This window comes from Abramis brama (assembly GCF_963993115.1).
Source record: "Abramis brama genome assembly, chromosome: 19".
NCBI lineage: Eukaryota > Metazoa > Chordata > Actinopteri > Cypriniformes > Leuciscidae > Abramis > Abramis brama.
In genome coordinates, this window is record NC_139981.1 from 35,161,719 (window position 1) to 35,169,940 (window position 8,222).

The following is an 8,222-nucleotide window of genomic DNA, read 5'->3' on the forward strand; positions in this document are numbered from 1 at the left end:
TTGCCACCCTGCAGAGCCAGCTGACCTCTTTCATGGCAGAGAAAAAGAAAGATAGAAAAGGAACCGCACAGAAACCCCAGAGCCGAACACCAGACAAAACAAATGCAAACATGCAAACCCAGATAAGAACAAAGCAGATGAACAAACCCCGGCCCTGGTACTGCTTTAAGTGTGGGGAGGATGGGCATATCTCCTCTACGTGTACCGAAGCTCCCAATCCTGCTTTGGTGGCTGAAAAACGGAAACAGTTGGAGAAGAGATTAAGTGAGTGGGAAATGAAGGCTAGCCCCAGCTCACAGTTAAACGACTGACGGCTCCTGTGGTGGGACAGACAGGGGCTGAGACAAATCAATGTCCCTCAGCTTTAAACCTCATAGTCAACTCACAAGCATGCACCAGCATTGAACAATCAGACAGTAGCCCCCCATTCAAGTTTCCTAAAGGACTCATCGGTACGAAAAGTACAGCTTTTGTGAACATAAAAGATCAAGAAGTTACCTGCTTGCTCGACACGGGCTCACAGGTAACAACTATCCCACAGTCATTTTATGAACGACATCTCTCAGAACAGGAGATTAAGCCACTCCATGACCTCTTAGAGGTAGAAGGAGCAGCGGGACAGTCTGTCCCCTACTTGGGGTACATTGAACTAGCTGTAACTTTCCCGAAAGAGTTTGTTGGAGCACCAATTGAAGTAAACACACTTGCATTAGTGGTCCCAAATCTTAACACCATTACAGAGCCCCTTGTGCTTATAGGCACCAACACCCTTGATGTCCTTTACAACATCTGTTCCGAATCTGGGGTGAAACATCAGCCTATCCCACACGGCTATCGAGCAGTCCTTAAAGTACTTGAAGTTAGACACAACCAGACAACCCATCCTGAGCCCCAAGGTGTTGTGAAATTACTGGGGAAGAGCGCTCAAATTGTTCCAGCTGGCAAAACTGTCGTACTTGAGGGAGTTTCCCCTGTTAGTGGATTCCAGAATGAGAAATCTGTTCTGATCGAACACCCAAACTTACCCTCCTTGCCGGGTGGCTTGCTTGTTAAGGCCAGCCTGGTTGATCTTCCCCTCCGGCGACCCTATAAGTTACCAGTCATAATTTGTAATGAGTCTGATCATGATGTTGTCATTCCCCCAAAGAGCACAATAGCCCAAATGCATACCTACCAGACCATCTTGTTAAAGCAGCACAATGCAGAGTCAGCTGAGCCATCCAAAAAGACGGCGGAAGCAGAGCCCTCCCAAAAGTCCACTCTGAGCTTTAATTTCGGTGAGTCCCCTATCCCGCCTGTGTGGAAAGAACGCATCACAGGGAAACTAAATAACATGCATGACGTGTTTGCAAAACATGATGCAGATTTCGGCCGAACAGACAAAGTGACACATCATATAAAACTCTCAGACGACACTCCTTTCAAACAGCGCGCACGACCAATCCACCCTCAGGATATTGAGGCCGTTCGAAACCACATCCAGGAGCTCCTCGATGCAGGAGTCATCAGAGATTCAGAGTCTCCATTTTCATCACCAATCGTGGTTGTGAGGAAGAAAAATGGCCAAGTCCGCCTGTGCATAGACTATAGACGGTTGAACCTCCAGACCATAAAGGATGCGTATTCTCTCCCAAAGCTAGAGGACACATTCTGTGCACTTAATGGCTCTCAGTGGTTTTCTGTCCTCGATTTAAAATCTGGTTTCTACCAGATAGAGGTTGAAGAGGCAGATAAGCCAAAAACAGCTTTCGTGTGCCCACTCGGCTTCTGGGAGTTTAATCGGATGCCTCAAGGAGTGACTAACGCACCTAGTACGTTCCAAAGGCTAATGGAGAAATGCATGGGAGACATGCACTTGAAAGAAGTACTAGTTTTTCTTGACGACCTAATCATATTCTCCAAGACCCTTGAAGAACACGAGGAGAGGTTAATGAAGGTGCTATCCCGTCTCAAAGAATTTGGCCTCAAACTTTCCCCAGAAAAGTGTGCCTTCTTTCAGACATCAGTCCGATACCTTGGTCATGTGGTGTCTAGAAATGGAGTACAAACTGACCCAGAAAAGACTGCTGCTCTCAAGACTTGGCCCGTCCCTGAGAACCTGCGAGAATTAAGATCTTTCCTCGGGTTCGCTGGGTACTATAGGAGGTTTGTTAAAGGTTACTCCAATATTGTGAAGCCCCTCCATGAGCTAACCTCTGGCTACCCACCTTCCCAAAAGAGAGCTAAAGTGACAAAAAGATCAGAGTACAGGGACCCAAAAGAGCCCTTTGGGGAGCGATGGACCCCTGCTTGCCAACAAGCGTTTGAGACTGTAATCGAAAAACTTACCACCGCCCCTGTGCTAGGTTTTGCAGATCCTCAGAAACCTTATGTACTGCACACTGACGCCAGCACCACTGGACTTGGTGCAGTTTTGTACCAAGAACAGGAGGGCCAGTTGAGAGCGATTGGATATGCGAGCAGAGGGTTATCACGGAGTGAAAGTCGCTACCCGGCGCATAAATTGGAATTCTTAGCGTTGAAGTGGTCAGTCACCGAAAAGTTTGCAGATTATCTATATGGTAATCAGTTCACTGTTGTAACTGACAGTAATCCGCTAACTTACATATTGACCTCAGCTAAACTGGATGCGACGAGCTACAGATGGCTGGCAGCATTGTCCACATTCTCGTTCAAGCTTCTCTACCGACCTGGGAAACAGAACGGTGATGCTGATGGTCTGTCACGCAGGCCACACGGAGCCTTGGAGGATGACCCAAAGTCACAGAAAGAGAGGGAACGCATTTTCCAGTTCACCAAAGACCATCTCTCTGACCCAGATAATGCCAATGCTGTTAATGAGGAAGTCATACAAGCAATCTGTGAAAGACAACTTATTTACAGCACCCAGGTTGATGACAGTAACACTGGAAACGTTGTTTTAGTCGAATGCCTTGCCGTCTCTGCAGATGCGGTGCCCCAATGCTATCAACAAGCAGACCAGTCTGGTGAACTTCCTGCCGTCCCTCACCTGTCTGAAGCAGAACTGGTGGATAGACAAAGGGCCGACCAGTGTATAAAACACGTCATTTCCCAAATTGAGACAGGTGACACACCACCCCCTACCTTGCGAAATGAACTTCCTGATCTCCCTTTCTTTTTAAGAGAGTTAAGCCGCCTTGAACTTGTGAATAATGTCTTATACAGACGACGCCAAGAAGGTCCCAAAACAACGTACCAGCTTGTCCTCCCAGCTGAGCTTCGTGGCGCAGTTTTGACTAGCCTCCATGACCATATGGGTCATATGGGAGTTGACCGCACATTGGACCTTATTCGGACCAGGTTCTATTGGCCAAGGATGGCTGTGGATGTGGAGAGAAAGGTGAGGACTTGTGGCAGGTGTGTGCGGAGGAAAGCACTTCCAGAGAGAGCTGCACCCCTAATAAATATCAAGACCACAAGACCCCTTGAACTTCTATGCATGGATTTCCTTTCCCTTGAACCTGACAGAAATGGAACTAAAGACATCCTTGTGATCACGGATCACTTTACGAAATTTGCAGTGGCCATTCCCACTCCCAACCAAAAGGCCCGTACAGTGGCAAAGTGTTTGTGGGAGAACTTTATGGTGCACTATGGAATGCCAGAAAAACTACACAGTGACCAGGGACCGGATTTTGAATCCCGCATGATAAAGGAACTCTGTCAAGTGGCCGGCATTCAAAAGGTGAGGACAACACCCTACCATCCCAGGGGCAACCCTGTGGAGAGGTTTAATCGCACCTTACTTAATATGCTTGGCACCCTTCAGAACCAAGAAAAGTCCCATTGGCGTGATTTTGTCAGACCCCTTGTCCACGCCTACAACTGTACTAAAAACGATGTGACGGGGTTCACACCTTATGAGCTGATGTTCGGGCGCCAGCCCCGCCTACCAGTCGATCTGGCATTTGGACTACCGCTGCATGGCAAGCAACACACGTCACACTCCGAATATGTGCAGAACCTTAAATCACGGCTTGAGGAGAGCTACAAGTTAGCCATGAGTAATGCTGCAAAGACTGCACACAAGAACAAAACACGGTTCGACAGACGAGTGATCGCCTCAGACTTGGAGCCGGGAGACCGAGTGCTAGTCCGGAACGTCCGCATCCGGGGGAAGCATAAGATCTCAGACAAGTGGGAGTCTACCGTCCACGTAGTAGTGAACAGGGCAGGTACCCTACCTGTCTATACTGTCAAGCCCGAAGTCAGTGATGGTCCATTAAGAACCCTGCACAGGGACTTACTCCTCCCATGTGGATTCCTACCTATGGAGGGAAGCAGCAAGTCTGCCAAACAACCTGCTAAGCGCAGAATAGCAACTCGTGCAAATCCTGTTCTGGATGCTGACCCTTCAGAGGAGGAAGAGGATGAATCCATCCCAGTCCATTGGTTCAGTGAGGTCTCAAATGTGTTCATCCCCACAGTCCATGAAGGTCTAGCACAGCCCAAAGAATCCTTGTCTAATGAACGACATAGGCAGTATACTGTATCTCCAGGTCCCTGTTCTGTCGAGAGCCCAGTAAATGCCCAGACCGTAGATTGCTCCCCTGAACTGTCTAGTCCATTGGATATGTCTACCGATGCCCCAGTCAGTCCTCTGAGGTCCAGTAGACCTACCAACCATTGCAGTAATACAGAACACTTACTTACTGAAAGCATCGCCCCAATCGACCAAGTACCTGAAACAGACCCCATTAAAAGTAACCTGCCTGATACCCACTTACCTGAAGTGCATCCTGTGGAGAAAGAGACCATACTTGATGCTGTCAATGACATCTGTAATGAACAGCAGTCGGTGTCTTCTGACATGTCAGAGCGTGAGGAGGAAGTAGACAGAACAAAGACTGAGAAGTCTGTGGAAGGAGAGAAACCGGAAATGGATGGAACTGAATCCAGAGAGGAAGCAGAGAGAATGGCAGTCACAGATGCTCCTGTCAGGAGATCTGGAAGGGAACGTCAACCGTCAAGGCGACTGGATTATCCTGAACTCGGAAACCCATTGGTCACAGTTGTTAAATCGTTTCTCCATGGGTTGACCACTGTGTTGTCCGATGTTTTGAATGAAGATCAAGTAGTCTCTGCACCTTTCCTCCCATACCCCCCTCAGATAAAGCACATTTGAGCTCTTCCATGTACAGGGACGTACATGAGTTCAGGAGGGGAGAGTGTAACCAGGTCTTAAAACGAAGTCTTGGCATAATAATCCCTTTCTTAAAGTTAGTCAAATCTTGAGATAAATGTTTTAAGTTAATTAATCAAAGTACATTTTCTATGTATTAAAAGAAAAAAAACAGTTAAGTGATGACAATGAATAAATAAGTGTTTGTTAAAAAGGTGGGTTTAAAAAAACGCCATCTACAATAAGTGATCAAATGCATAAAAAGATAGAAAAAGAGCGATTTCCCCCTTGAAAAGCTGTTCATACTACAATTCCCATGCTCCTTTTTGTGAGGAGCTGACCAATCACTGAGCTCCAAAGCTTCAGGCAATCGAGCTCCGCTTTCACTTCCTGTTAGCCACTTCCTGACTGAAAGACTGCATGGCTGTTTCGTTGCCTAGCTGAATCCCGAATCAATTACCATCCATAGGGTAAGAAACATAAATATCCCCTCCAACGGGATTCCATTAATTAATGAGGATGTTAAACATACGATGACGGCTATGTTGTCATGTTTACACTTTATAGAGAGCGCGATCGGCAGACGGCTGCCGCTGATCAGACAGCCAATTTAGAGAGACCCACTCATTGACTCAACGGTGAGTGAAGAAAAAAACTCTGAGACCTGTTAGGTTACCTGTAAAGGAACTAATTATGCTGGAAACGGTAACAGTTGATAAGCTGCCGTTTAGAAAGGCTGTTAACGGCTGTAATAGCTACTCAAGCTGTATCACGATGCTAATGTTGCTAATGTGAGCCTAGCTACCCTGCTAGCTTGGGTGTTCAGTGCTACATGCGCTCTTATCCTTGCAAAAAAAATGGATTTATTTCCAGTTGGGTTTGCAAAAGATGCTGTTTTCTATATCAATATGTTTACTATGTGTGTAAAAGGAAAAAAGGTGTTAAAGCATATGTATGTGAATTTCTTGTCAGTGATTTAAGAGGTCAATTTTTTAGTGCATTCCCTTAATGTTACCGGTGCAGGGAGGGATGATAAGCACGCTTAGCCTTACTAGTACCTCCTAAATCTCTATTAATGTTCTTGCATTATTCGTTTTGCACAAATTGTAGTTAAATTTGTATTGTATTTGTATTGTGAGTTTGTTGCTACCTTGTGTAGCAATAACCATTAATACTTGAAACTGTTTTTGTTTAAAATGAATGAACATGGATGTAAAAGCGCTTTAGGATATATTTATAGTTCACTACTATAAACACTTGAATCTGATACTTGATATATTATTGTCGTGCGACTGAACCTTCTTGAAGAACATGATTTGAACCAGTTGATATAAAGTGGAATGTTATTGATTGGTGATAATTCATGAGATAGACAGTATATGAATGTAATGAGCTTTTGGATTTCCTCTGGCCAACCCATAGGTCAGGTTTTTTTGCCAGATTCATTCCAGTGATGCACATGGATCGGAAGTCACGCCCGACCTGGAGCTGAAGCCTTCCGGTTGGATTGGGATTGGATGTTCACACCCTGAAACCCCGAAAGATTCCCAGCGTACGTTGGGTGGCGAGCCACGGACCCACGAGCATAAGTCTATGCGCAGTCTCACTTTCCCTCCTTCACGGATTGTGTGGTAGGATCCACGAGCACTGGCATACTGATACTGTCACGACACTGATTCAACCAAAAAAAGGGCCCCAACGAGCAATAAGACTATTTTTGAAACTGGGTTTTATTTCTTTTGTTTTAAGGGAAACTTATGCCGGCTTTATTATTTTCTTATTTCTTTATATACATTCTCTGAACTAAATTGTTACACTGTTTGTTATTGTTCCTGTTGTTAAACAAAGAGTGATCACAACAACGCAAATTACTGTTTTCTGTCTTTATTGATGTCAAACCACTGGCTCTTAAAAACTTAGCATCTTCTGTTATTGGTCCAAATACTGTTAAAGATAACTAATTGCCTGTTACTCTGTTATTATATCGTAAAAAGGGTTACATCCCTGTAAGGACGAAATCAGATTTGTTTGTTATACTTTGTTACTGTATAGACATCAGGTCTCATATTAACCCTCAGAGACACAGGTATGGTTTATTTATTTTCTTTTAATGAAGAAAAACTAAAATATCACATCAAGATGACATTCAAATTACAATTTAATATTATACCAAATTGTAACAAACTTAATATTATAATAGGGGCACAGACACAAAACGAAAATTAGACCTGAGCTGACATGAACAACACAAACGGTATACAAAATAAACAGGAGTATTAACAAAATATTATAATACATTTTACATACGAGCTAAAAAATCCAACTTTCCAGCTTTTTATTCTTATTTTTTTAAATAAATGATTCTTATTTCTTGATAAAGACTTATAAAAAGGCCTATTTTCTTCCTTAAAAGTGTTTAGGTCATTAAAAAGCATGATGTTTACGCATATTTTAGTACGGAGCCCCGCACATGACATGCAAGAAAAAAAGTTCGATTGTGTGCACGATTTAACGTTACTCATCCGGTCCCTCGATTTAGCCTAAAGTTACTATTTATTTTTCCTGCGTGTCATGTGCGAAATATGCGTAAACATCATGCTTTTTACTAACCTAAGCAGGAAAACTCCGTAAATAAGAGAGCTACTAATGCAGTGATCCCAGTGCGATCTACTAATGCAGTGATCCCAGTGCGATCTACTAATGCAGTAATCCCAGTGCTCCCACTCACCGCTGTGGTGTTGGGCCAGTGTGCGGCGGCCTCTCTGGAGCGCGTGTGCAGCGCCTCCCGCTGTTCAGCGGCTGCTATGGCACTCTCTCTCTGGTGATCCACACCGTTCACGCTGTCCTGCACGCGCTGCCATTCAGATTTGGACAACACGACCACTTGACGAAGATCTGCTTCGGGTTTCTCCATCTCCCAACTGCCAACTGCATTCGACAACATATCTCCAAGTTATTAAAAAAAGCTCTAATTATTATACATTATTTTTTCAGATATTTTTAATTCTCACCTTGGTTACCCGAGCCTTTCCGCCGACCGTACTCGACCACACCTGTTGACATTTTAACTCGACGAATT